Genomic DNA, 13,953 nt, shown 5'->3' on the forward strand with positions numbered 1-13,953 from the left:
TGTCTTCCACTTCCTCCTCTTCCTCTTCCTCCTCCTCCTTTGTAGCTATGTAGATAGAGAATCAGAAATACATAAAGTTTAAGTGATGTGTCCAACATCTAATGATCCCCTAAATCATGCATGCTGACTCCTAATGATGGGTAGAAATATATAACACATGACTCAAAAATATTCAACATAATAGTATTAAGATGTTCCCCGAAAGTGCTTGATGCTTGTTGGTGTACAATGTCATGTGCACTTTGAATTTCTAGGTAATTACTGGCAATCTTCATAATCTGCCTATCCTTTGGAAATTCTAAGCTGCTGCTTATTTTCTTTAAAACTGAGGACACTTTGATTACTTCAGCACTAGATGGCACCATAATTCCAGGTTTGCCTCATCAGCTGTGGCTGTGTTGCTGTTGTTTCAGCCCTAGTGGGTGCTCCAAGATGAGGTCTGTCCCATATCTGCAGTTGGCATATTGTCCAGGATGAAGTAAAGGAATGTTTAAAGAGAGTAGTTTGTCCCTGCAAGTCTCAACCTGGGGCCAGGAGAGTCCCAGATACTTTGTCCACAGTCACTGGCCTGTGGTCAGGCCCTGTGGGAGTCTGCCTGGCTCTGGACCTTACCATGGAGAGAATAGTCCCAGGCTCCTATACAATGACTTGGTGCCCACCTCCCTTTTCTTTACCCAAGAGGACAATTATTCTCTCCACGTTGCTGCCTAGGGTTGGGGAGAGAATGGTGAGGGCAGTCCTTTGGCCATCAATGCCACAAGACTAGATCATGCTCAGAACCCACAACCTAATGAAATCAGTGCAGCATGGGGGCAGGACCAAGTCTTTTCTGCTATGATAGACTTGCATCCTTCAACCACTGGAACCTGGTCCAGGTGATTCTGGCTGGAATATAAGCCTGACTGACAGGAGCAGCAGGTACTTGGCACTGGGGCCAGTCCAGAGCTCTGTCTGTAGGCAGTGACCTGGGGACCCAGTGTTAGGTTTTATCAGTTGAGCACTGAGTTTCAAAGAAAAGTCCTGTGCTCACTCTTCTTCTCTATTCTCCTGTGGCTGGAGGCTTACTCCTCTCTGCATGAGATAGAGAATGGGTGGTAGAAGCAATCCTTGGGTTGTCTGGGTATAAGCTGGCTCATACCTGTGTCTCACAGCCACAAGGACCTAAAGAGTCGTGGGAGTGTGCACCGGGCCCTCATGTTGGTGGTGAGGAAACACAAGTCTGTGCCACTGGGGTGGCTGATCCCAGGGTAGGTCGAGGGACACTGGGTTGGGGATAGAGGTTGGTGCTGAGTCTCACTGCAGTGTGCTAGCCTGAGCTCCAAGGCAAAGTTCTCTGTTTATTTTCCTGCCCTGCTCCCCACAACTGGAGTCTTGCTCCTTGCTGTCTTCTTGATATTAGAGAAGGGTTGGTAGAAGCAGTCCCTTGGCTGCCTGGTCAAGGAGGGTCCAGAGGCTTAGGGTATGGATGCCAGCCTGGGAGCAGGGGACATGGGTCCCTGTCCAGCACTGAGATTCACAGTGGTGGGTCTGGTAATGGGTTTCAAGTCTAAGGTCTAGACTTTCTTTCCTCTTCTTCTCCAAGTATGAGGCATCCCTTTCCATGTTATGCAGCTAGTACTTCAGGAGGAATGATGTGGGCAACTTTCCTTTTTCAATCTGTCTTTCCTTATTACTATACTAAAACCAGGCACTTCGGCCTCTCACTTGACTCCCTTAGTTCTTATAAAGGTAGATTTTTGTGAGTAGTTTTTCAAATTGATGTCCCTGTGGGGAGACCACCATTGGGTGTCTTATTTAACTGCCACCTTTCTCTGAATTCCCTGAATCGTAACAATATTATGCCTTCCAATACACGAACAAAACATCTCTCTCCATTTGTTTAGCTCTTTAATTTCTTTCAACAATGTTTTATAGTTTTCAACATGCAGGTCTTACACTACTTCTGTTAAATTTTTCTAAGATTTTGTTCTTTTTGATGCTATAATAAATGGAACTGTATTATTAATTTCATTTTCAAACTATTCATTGCTGGCGTTTAGAAATATAATTGATTTTGGTATATTGGTCTGCAACCTTTATGAACTCATTTGTTGGTTTTAAAATCTCTGTGTGTGTGTGTGTGTGAAAATTTCTTGGAATTTTGTACATGGAATGTATTATCAACTGTGAGTAGATTTAGTTTTATTTCTTCCTCTGTGATCTGATGCCTTTTATTTTTTTTCTTGCTTAATTGTCAAGGTTAGAATCTTGAATACAATGTTGAATAGAAGTGGCTAGAGTAGACATTTCTGTGTGGTTCCTTATCTCAGGGGGAAGGCATCTAGTCTTTCATCATTAAGTATGATGTTAGCAGTGAGGTTTTTGTAGATAGATGCCCTTTATCAAGTTTAAGAAATTTTCTTCTATACAAGAATTATTGGTTAGAAGTCTTTTTCTTTCAACCGATGAATATGTAATATAGCCTCCTATCACCTTTATGGTTTCTGATGAGAAATCAGCCATTAGTATTATTGAAAAATCCTTGTATACGATGAGTTGTTTCTCTTTTGCCGCTGTAAAAATTATGTTTTTGGCTTTGGACATTGATTGAGATGTGTCTAGAAGTGAATCTCTTGAGTTTATCCTATGTGGAGTCTGCTTTTTCTCAAATTTATAAATTGTTTTTAATCAAATTTGAGAAGTTTTGGCCATTATTTCTTTGAGTATTCTTTTTGCCTTTTTCTCTGCAGCTGTGTTACTGTGACTACCATCATTTGCTTGTTGATAAACTTGATGGTGTTCTACAAGTTTACAGTTCTTTATTTTTTTCTTAATACTTTTTCCTTTTGTTTTCATACTATTTTCAAGTTTATTGTTCTTTTTTTTTCTTTGTATGAATCTTCTGGTAAACTCCTCTAGTAAGTTTTCCATTTTAGTTATTATACTTTTCAACTGCAGAAATTCTTAGTCCACTCCATCACCCGTGAACCCCATGTTTCCTGGCCTCAGGTTCAGTCTCCAGACTCAATCTCTCCCACCCCCGCCCTTTTGAATTCCCATCCAGGTGCATTGCTCTCAGGCGGTCCTACAAGCAGCCGGATGAAGGGGGAGTGGTAGAGCCAGTGGGTTTCCACGATCAGTTGTCCTCTGTGTAAGCCTCTCTTTATATTTGATTTTCTGCTGGTCACTTAGGCACATTTTGTCATGCAGTGTGGGTTTGCCGGACCTGTATTTCCGGCCAGACTCAAGTTTGCCAGGAACTGGCTCCCTCAGCTGCTGGCCGCACACCACAGCTGTAAAATTGTTCCTTCCGCTCTCCTCTTCACGAGCTGGGAGGGATGGGGCTTCTTTCCTGCATCAGGAAATTGTGCAGTTCGGCAGGCAGTGTCTTTGATCTCTAAAGTCTCCATATGCAGATATGCCTCAGGCTTCCTAAAAATGTGTGTTCCTTTAATTCTCTCATCCCTCCACTTCTCTCATAGAGGGACCACTCTGGCTGGTGCCTCCAGCTGTGGCAGTGGTGGTGGCACTGGGGATTTCTTCCTTCTTTTATTATATCCAACCTCCTGAGTCCCAGATCGCCTTTGAGTGTCTCATATTAAACTCCAGTAAAGTCCTCACTCCTTTTGTGCACCCACCTTGCTGAGAAGCTGCCTCTCTACTTTTTTGGCTTCATGCCATGGAACAGCCAGGAAAGTGACCTTCTCTATTCCACCATCTTGAAAAACCCACTGTTCATTCTTTAAACATATTTAAAACAGCAACTTAAAATCCTGTCTAGTAGGCTTTCTCAGGGATGGTTTCTGTTGATTGCCTTTCCCTGCCTGTATGGGCCACACTTTCTTGTATCTCTTCAGTATTATGATTTACTTGTTAAAAAGTGGGACCTTTTAAATAATATTATGAAGTGACTCTGGGAATAAGATTATTCTTCCTCCCAAGGATTTATTGTTGCTGTTTGTTTGGTATTTTTCTGAGCTAATTTTATGGAGCCCATACTCTTTGTCATGTGCTATGGGCCACTGACATCTTAGTTGGCTTAATGGCCAGATGATGATTGGACAGAATTGACTTAAACTCTTGAAATCAATAAATTTACCACTCTGCTGAGGGACTCTGCATTGAGGCACACCTTCTAACATTCATTCGAGAGTTGACTATGTTGCCTTATTTGCCGTTTCCTGATTGTACAAGGCTTCAACATCAGCCCAAGGTGAGAGTTTGGGAACTCCTCAGGTCTTTTCTATGTAGCTCTAGGTAGGTACATAGCCCTATGTATATGTATGGCCTTTTAGAGTCCAAGGAATATGTCAGAATGTTTCAACAATCCTATCTGTAGACATCTCCTTCTCCATATTTTTATTTTAAATTTTGTGACCAGTCTAATATTTGTTCCAGTTGTTATCCACCACTGCATGTAGTAATGGAGTTAATTGATTGGTGTTTTTCAACACATGTCCCTGGAGAATAAGTCTTTTGCCCTGGGTGAAATCCAAGTCAAGTCAGACAAAGCTGTGCAAGAGGGGTGTTATAGGAAATCTGTTTGATCAAATGATGATAACTATCTCTATAATATTTTAATGTTAGTATTACAGACTAGATATGTAGACTTAGTTAAATCAATTTGGTGCATACAGTTTTCCCATTAATTATTCAACAAAGAATCATAAAACTATATTTTCTGAGTTCTTGCATATTAGAAATGTTTTATATATAGGTATATGTGAGAAAAATGTTGGACTTTATATAATATTGTTCAGGTCACATTTCTTTTTTCCCACTGAACACTTTGGGTAAAAATTGTTCTACTGTCCCATTTTCTACCATTGAATGATATGAAAAACTCTGTGGCTAACCTAATATTTTTCTTTATGGTTATTATTTCTTTGGATTCTCCAAAGGGGATTTTATAATTGAAGCAGAGTATACTTAATATGATAGGCCTCTTTGGTGGGTCTCCTCCCTACTTTGAGCCCTATAATTTGAACTAGGGGTGCTGTACCACTGAACTACACCCAAAGTCCATTTTACATTTTAGTTTGAGATAGAGTCTCACCAAATTGCTGATGCTGGCCTCAAACTTGTGATCCTCCTGCCTCAGCCTCCCAAGTTGCTGGAATTGCAGGTGTGAAGCACTGCACCTGACTCTTTGATGATTTTTCTCTATCACTTTTTACTAGAACAGTGTATTGTATTGCCTTTGAATATGGTCAAGCTTTATTTTTCTTTTCAAATACTGTGTTAAATTTTGAATATTAATTTCTCTCACATTTACTAAGTTTAGTCTTTAAAGATATAAATCAATTGCATATGTCAGTCTTTATGTCTCACCTCTACAATTCTTTATAATTCTTTCAAATTCTTTATTCATTTCCCATTTAATTATTTAATTTTTTAAATTCTAATTTCCCTCTATTGATATGTTGGTTTATTTTTATTTATTTATTTACTTTTTGCAATAATCTGGCCTTCTTTTCCTTCCCTCCTTTCCTTCCTTCCTTTCTTTTCTGGAGATTTTTTAAAAAAATTTTTGTACCAGGTATTGAATCCAGGAGCACTAAACCACTGAGCCACAACCCCAGCCCATTTTTATTTTTCATTTTGAGACAGGGTCTTGCTAAAGTGCTTAGGGCCTTGCTAAGTCGCTGAGGCAGGCCTTGAACTTGTGAGCCTTCTGTCTCAGCCTCCTGAGCTGTATACCACCATGCCTGGCCAAGCACTTTGAATTTTATGGCCATGAAATATTATCTTTAAACTGTAGCAACTAACTGTGCTGTGTGACACACATAAATCCCTTGAGAATGGAGCCATATATTATTTTTCCAATCTTCAGAGAGCAGACATTCTGGAAAGGCTAATAAAAGATACCTCTCCAAGCCAATATTTATTAATTCACAAATAAAAACTTTGTCTCAGACAGGGTGATCCTGTCCTAAGCTTCATCGGATGGAATCAGGAATACAACCCATGCCTCTGGGCTCTCAGGCATGGCTCTTACTTACAACCTAAGGAGGATCAGAAACCAGAGCAGACCCATTCTTCAGTATGTGGGCAGATCTATGACTTCCAGGGCTCCATCAGAACTCACATTCCTCTAGTCTTGGATTTCTCAACCTTAGAATTAGTGACCTTGTGGGATGGGTAATTCACTGTTGCAAAGGGCTGTCTTGTGCATTGTTGGGTGTTTAGTCACATCTCCAGTCTCTTCCCACTAGAGACCAGTAATAGAACTCCTCCCTGTACCCCAGTTATGATCTGTCCTCAGTTTCAGGTTTTCTCTTTCCTGGTATCATTATCTCTGGGATCTCCTTTCTAATTCACCCACACACCAGTCTCCAGATGGTAATTCTGAAATTTAGGCTATTTCATTTCTACATGTTAAATGCTCTCAGAATTTCACACTGCCCAGGGCAGAGTTCTAGATTCCTATCATGGTTTAAGGGACCTTTATAAGCTATCCCTGCTCTGTCTCTGACAGTACCCCTAATTCTGAGATACACACTCAGATCAATCCACTGAATCATTCACTGTTCCTCCAACACGCTGCAAAATTTCACATCACCTCTTTTTGCTTTCCTGTGTCCAAGATTGTCATTCCTTCTCATATAGAATATTCTACTCCATACTAGAGTCCCAATGTGAATGTCATTCTCCTAGGAAAACTTTACCTCTTCAGAGCCCCTGCATTTAATGCAGTTTTCATTAAATGGTCTAAAAATTTGCGTTTACGTACAAAGAAAAATTCCCCTTGGCTTTACATTCCATCTTCCCAGCACCAGACCCTGCCCAGAGGAGAGAGAAAATGTGAATCCTGGATGACACAAAGAGGAAGAGTCAAAGACAGATGATAGGTGACACTCTCTTGGGTGACAGAAGTCATGCAGGCTTGTTGGTCTTGGGTCTGTGACTAGGCTCGCAGGCTGGGCTCCTCAGAGTCTTCACAGGTTGCCCAGGAATTCCAATCACTATGATGGAAAGTGAGTCTTCAGGAGAGCCACCGAGACAAAGAAGGTGGCCTTGAAATCTAGGAGAGAATCAAAGACATAAGATGCGGAGTCCAGAAAGGGCAAAATGGGGCAGAATAATGCACTTGCTACAAGCCAGGCACAGACCTTAAGATATTACACTTAACCTGTTTTATATTTACAACATTTTCTCTTTACAACCCAGTGAGGCAGGTTCTGTTTTACTGACAAAAGGTCTGGAGGCCGAGACAGGTTTTTGAAACTTGTCCTAGTTACACTTGGTAATGTGTAAATCAGGAACCCAACCCATGCAGTATGGTGCTAACCCAGAGAAAAGACCAAGCCTGGGAGGGCACGGACAGGAAGAAGGGCCCGAGCAGGCCAAGAGGGGCCCTGGGGGTGGTCAGGGTTTGGGCTGTACACAGCCGTGGGTAGTAGGTGTTGGAGTTCTGACTTGTTGTTCAGATCTTGGGGAATTCAAAGGCACAGGAAGCTCATTAGGAAGTTGCTAGAATTGTCCTCCTGGGATCCAGGCTCCCTGGAGCATAGTTTCAAAGGAGAGCCTCTCCACCTCCTGACACATCCCTCACACAGAGCCCAGCAGCCGGTGAAGAGACAGGAGAGTAGGGAAGGGGACCCGAGAGCGGTTTCTCCCTGTTCTACTGCCCTCCTGTCCCTCTCTTTCTGTCAGACTTAGGGTGTGCATTTCTGTCAAGGCATCTGGTCTTCAGTTGCCAGGAAAGACAAGGCAAAAGAACAGGGACCTTTTCAGGAAGGCTAAGGTAATTGGCTGTTCCATGTCCCCATCTTAACCAGGTTTGGTCCTACAAGAGGGTGGTAGATGGGAGATGGGGAGATTAGCGAGACAGCACTGGATAGAAGATAGAAGGAGTGCATGAGGGGTTCAAAGGGAAGGTAGGGATTTGGGGAACAACCTTGGAACTGAGAGTTTCTCTAAGGATCTCTTATTGAACAGGGGACAGATGCCTCTCACGCATATCCTTGCCATCCAGTGATGTTCCTTATTACAATCACCCAGGACAGCAGGGCTGAATGTGTTCTGTAGCCTGTTCACCTAGTCCCCCCATTATCTCTGCCTCTTCCCCTTTAAGCACCCCATTATCTTTTCCACATTCTGCCCCATATTACCTGTACTTAACAGGCACAGATCATGTGAAAAAGTTCTTTTATCAAGACTGCTCTTAAAAAATGCCATTGGACCAAGTAAGCGGTGGGCCTGGGAGAGGGTAGTCACAAATGAGGGTTTTCTACAATTCTCCAGGCATCAGGACCAGGGAAAGTTAGAAAATAAAGAGGACAGAGAAGATGGGAGGGTCCTTAACTCTTCCTGATAGACTGGACCTCAGTAGACCTTCTCTCTCTAAGGCTGGGTTAATACCCATGCATCCCTTACATGTTGTCTTATAGTTTGGCCTCCTATAACAAAAATAGCATAGACAGGGGGGTGGTTAGAAAACTGAAATTTATTTCTCACAATTCTGGAGGCTGGAAAATCTGAGATCAAGGTGCCAGCATGAGTAGGTTCTGGTGAGTGAATGCCCTCTTCCTGGTTATGTCCTTACATGTCCTGTGTCTCCTCCTCCTTTATAAGGGCACTGATTCCATGCTTAGCCCAATAAAAGCCCCATCTGCATGATCTAGGTGTAACTCCAATTACCTTCCAAAGACCCCACCTACTAACACCATCCTATTGGGGGTTAGGGTCTCTTATGAATTTAGGGAGGGGTGTACAAACATGCAGTCTATAACAGATACGATTAGTTAGATCCAGCATGAACTTCTCAACAGAAACAGAGCTCTTTGCCTCTCAGGATGGTCTTTTATATCTGGGAACAGCCCAGAGAAAATCTTCAGCTTGTCATGCTGGTAATATTTATGCCCAATTCTATGCTTGGAGCTTTGTTCAACAAATCTTATCCATGTTCCTTAACAAAGCCCTTCAGATACTTCTGCAGATGGACCTCGGCATCCTCCCTAACTTAAATTTCTGCAGAGTAAAACATCACCACTTGCTTAAATTTATTCTGTCATCATCACAACATATCTTCCTACAGGCCCGAACCTTCCACATATCCCTCTAAGGCATGGGTCCCAGGCGTAGTAGAATCTACCATCCAAATGTGTTTGTCCCCCTGGAGGGGACAGATGTCAATCAGCACTCTTTTTCCTGCTGTCATAGCTTTTAGGATGGAGTCCATCCTATGGACTTTTACGATGGAGTCCATCCTAAACTTCTATGCCTGCTTTCATAGTTTAGTAAATATTCACTGGGTTCCCACCATGCACTGGGTACCCTGATTGACACTGGAGATATATTAGTGGACAAAAAATTTCTGCTTTAATCATCTCATTGGGGGTAGCAGATAATAATTAGACAAGTAGATAAGTTCTTTTTTTTTTTTAAGAAGTGAGAAGTATAATGAAAAATGAAGCAAGCTAAAGAAACAGTGAAGGACAGCCGTATTTCATAAAGAATGGTAAGAAAAGAGTTCTTTGATGAGATGACAACTGGGCAGAAGATCAGAAAAAGGGAACAAGCTCACTCTGAAGATATCTGGTGAAAGAAGCACAGGTGGAGTATTATGTCGAAGGTTTTTAGGTGAAAGCCTGGGTGGCAGACGATGGAACAGAAAGGTTTACAGTGTGGGTTTTGTGGAGTGAACAGTGGCAACAACAAAGGAGATGAGACCCAAGAGGTAAATGATGTAGTGAAAATCAAGAATTTAGTTTTGCACACAAGTTAGAGGTGACTGTTAAATATCCAGGAAGGGGTTTCAAGGAGGCAGTTGTCAGCATGGAGTTCTGGGTAAGGGAGAAATGTGGAGATGCATGTAAGCCACAGACTGTCTGGTTTCAGACTGTAGTTCTTGTTGGATGGTTTTGGATCCTGATTCTGTGTGCACTGCATTTGCTGTCCTCATTTTAGGCAAAACAGATGTTGAAAAGGAAAGTAAACTTGACACAGATCTACTTCCCAATTGTTGACATGATGCTGACTTTCCAGGTATTCTGTCTATGCTCATTCTTACCTCCCTTCCATCAATGAGGCTCCTCCTCTGATTTGAGTCCAATCTCTCCTCTTCTAGTCTGGAGCTGATTCTCTCCTGATTCATCAAAGCCCACTCCACGATTTAGTCTGTCACTTCCCTGTATTTTCACCCTTCTTGCATAATTGACAATTTCCATCACTGTGTGAGCAAGCTGTCATTCTTATGTCATTAAAATCTACTTCCTTCACCACGTTTCTCCTGACTTATACCTCTTTTCCACCTTGTGCAAATGTCTCAGAAAGCTAGCCAACAATGGCTTGTCCTAATAAACTTTGGAGCTATTCTTTCAAAGTCTCCTTGCTGCTGAAAACAGTGGGCATTTTTTTTTTTGTTCTTGTCTCACTTGATATCTATAAACATTTGACCACAAAAACCATCCTCTCCTTGGAGACTTTGTCTCTAGTCCCTTTGTTAGATGTCATACTTCCTCGGCCCCTTAATACCATTTTCCTCTCTGGATTCTCTCTTTGAAGCCAGCCCTTAAGTGCTGTGGTTTTGCAGTCTTCTGCTTTTAGCTCTCTCCCTTTATACACCCTCTGGGGTGATCTCATCCCTCAATGGCTTTAGCAGCTGTAGAGTGTCAATGGCATTCACATTCCTACCTCAAAGCTTTTTCTTCAGTTCTAGACACAAGAATCCAACAGACACAAGGAATCCCACAAGCTGCCTGAGCCATGAACTAGACTTATCGCATGATCTTCTCATCTCCTTCCCCAAACTTTCTACTCCCGTGTTGATCATCTCAGTGAATGGCACCATCTCCCATCCATGACCCACACCTGGAATTCATCCTTGATTCCCCTTTCTGTCTCAGCACTCTTTCATCACTTATGCGTCCTAAGAAAACTCTTCTCTGATACCTACCTTTCATATCAATAATCACTTTCCACTCTCCGGCTCTCCTGCCTGAAGAACTACAGCAGTTGGCAATCTCCTCCTCTAATCTAGTTTCTATACTCCAGCCAGAGTGATTGTTCCCAGAGGGACCTGATGTCTATCTAATGCATTATTTCTTCTTCAGTGTAAAATTCACCCTCTTCAGCCTGTTTTGCACTATGTGATGCGCCCTCCATGGTCTTCCTTGCCTTCTCTCCTGCACCATCTCCCACCTGGCTTAGTTCATGCTTCATGGCTTCACACATGATGCTCCTCAGCACAGAGTGTCCTTCTTGGCACATTACCTGCATTCAGCATCCACCCACCCTCCAAAGGCCAGTTTGAATTATGCGTCCTGTGGGAGGCCTTCTAGAACCCTTCAAATTGAGTTCTAGAATTAGTGGGCTGCAGCTCGCTGCCTGCAGCAAGAAGGGGAAGCCCGGGGGTGGGGGTGTTTCTTTGTCCTTTGTCAGTTTCTCATTCCTGTTATCTGTGGCTTAGTCACTGCCAGGGTGTTTTCTGTTCTTCACTGGTGTTTAAAGATAATTACTTTTCTTAGGGAATTCTTTTTTATTGGGTTTTTAAGATCCAGTTTGATAATTTTTGTCATTTATTTTGTTTGCATAATATGTTTACATTTAATGTAATTGCTCTTGGAATTAGTTTTATCATCTTACTCCTTGGTTTCTACTTGTCCCAAGTCTTTGTATCTTAATTTCACATTTCGTGTCTTCTTTTGAATTAAGCAATAACTTTCAATTATCCCCTTTATATTACTTGCTATATCTTGAGTTTTGTTATTTTGTATTATTCCTTTGGTTATTACTCTAGAACAGGGGTTGGGTTTTTAATTAAAAAAAAAAAAAACAATACAGTAGTGCCTTAACTAACATGGGGATACATTCTGAGAAATGCATCATTATTCAAGTTCGTTATTGTGTGACCATCAGAGAGTGCACTTACACCAACCTATATGGTTTCGGTCAGTCACTTGAAATGGCCTTGTGATGCAATCAAGAAAGGCAGAAATCCGGGATGTATGAGGCTACTGCTAGTGTAATACAACACGATGTTTTACAGCAACCTTTTATTTACAAGTGGAAGGAGTAAACTCTAAAATATGGTGAAAAAGAATAATATAATATGGTAAATACCTAACCCAATAGTCATTTATTATCATTACCAAGTATTATGTGCTATGTGTAATTGTATGTGCTATACTTTTATGCACCTGGCAGTGAAGCGGGTTTGTCTATACCAGTGTCACCACAAATAGTTGAGGAATGTATTAGTGTACATCAGCTATGATATCATTGGGCAATAGGACTTTTTTAGTTCCATTATAATCTTAGAGGATACTGTCATATGTGTTGTCTATTCTTGACTCAATTGTTACATGGTGCATGTCTGTAAGAATGCCACAGTGACTTTGTATAGCTGGCAAAGCCTGAGATACTATCTGGACCTCTACAGAGGAGGTGTTCTAACACCTCTCCTAGAGATTGAACCATGCATCCTATTGCAGGCTCATTTAAATTAGTACTTACCACTTCCTAAACAATGCAGAAATCTTAGAATAGTTTAGGTCCATTTATCCATTTCCCTTCCTACTTGTTGGGCTATTTTGTCATATATTTTACACATAGACACACATACACATGCACACACACACACACACACACACACTCCAAGATCCGTGAGATATTCTTATTTTTGTTGCTTTAAACAATTGACATTCTACATGTTTACCCACCCTGTTTCGTATTTTTCTCATCTTCATTCCTTCTTCATTTTTATGCATCTGTCAAGGATCATTTTCCTTCAGACTGAAGGAGTTCTTTAAAATCCCTTTTACTGTGGGTCTTTTGGTAATCAGTTATTGTTTTCATTTGAGAGCAAACAGTTTTAATTTCTGAAGGATATATTTGTTGACTATAAAGGTTTGAGTTGGTGGTTTTCTTCCTCCCTCCCTCTATTCTCCATTCCTCTTCCCTTCCTCTCCTTCCCCCTCTCCCCCCCCTCCCCTTTCAGCACATCAAAAGTGTCATTCCAGTTGTCTTCTGTTTTCTATAGTTTCTGTTGCAAGACTTGAGCCTGTCTCATCACTGTTCATTTAAAGGTAATCAGTGTTTTTTTTTTTTCCCTAAGGCCTCTTTGAAGATAGCATTTTTGGTTTTTCAGCAGTTTTTCTTTGTATTTATCTTTCCTGGAGCTCAATGGACAGCAGCTCCATTCCATAGGCCGACACCTTTCCTCCATTTGGGAAAATTGTTGAACGTTACTTTTTAGTTACTTTATTGCCCCCTCCACCTGGTATCACTCACCTCTGATTCGTGAAAACACAGGATTTTGACTCTTCATGGAATATAATTTATTTTTAAGTAATAGTTATTTTCTTGCTATTCCAAGCTCTAGTAACAGTGTCTCTAAAGTTTCTTGTGTCCCATCAAGCTCTTTGAGTGGTCCAACTGAGACTGATTTGGGGAGCAGTTCCTAGGTGGAGGCATATTTTCCCCTTGGGATGAAATGCATAACAATTGCTATGTTCTTGAAACCTGTGAAGATGGCCGCTGCGTACGGGGGTTGCTGAAGTGCTGAGCGTGGTGCTCAAAGCAGTGGCTTTAATAGAGATTTCGCACAGTCTCTTAGAGCTTTCACCGCTAATCTGTAGCGGACCACTTTGCCAAGGAGCAGGAAGAACAAAGAAATCAAAAAAGAGACGCTTGGATGCTCAGAGCCGCGGGCGCTTTGCTCCCATCTGCTTCCTCTTTCGCTTTGCTCCGGGCGGAGAAGCTGAATGTGTAATCAGCAGTGGATTGTAAGTACCCGAGGCAAAGAAAGCTCAGTGCGCCCCGCCTTTTTTTTTTCTTTCTTTTTTTTTTTTTTGAATATTTTTTATACAGGGAGAGTTTGTGGATTGGGATTGTTGGCGGGGCTGTGGTTTCTGTGCCGAAAATCCACTCCGCGGGAGCCGCCATTTGCTTTCTGCTTGCTGTCTTGGTGGCTCTGTATACACTGACCGGCAGCCGCACCTAGAGGGTTGGAGCTGGGCTGCGTGCCGA

The sequence above is a fragment of the Marmota marmota genome, unplaced genomic scaffold, assembly GCF_001458135.2.
Source record: "Marmota marmota marmota unplaced genomic scaffold, marMar, whole genome shotgun sequence".
NCBI classification, from domain to species: domain Eukaryota; kingdom Metazoa; phylum Chordata; class Mammalia; order Rodentia; family Sciuridae; genus Marmota; species Marmota marmota.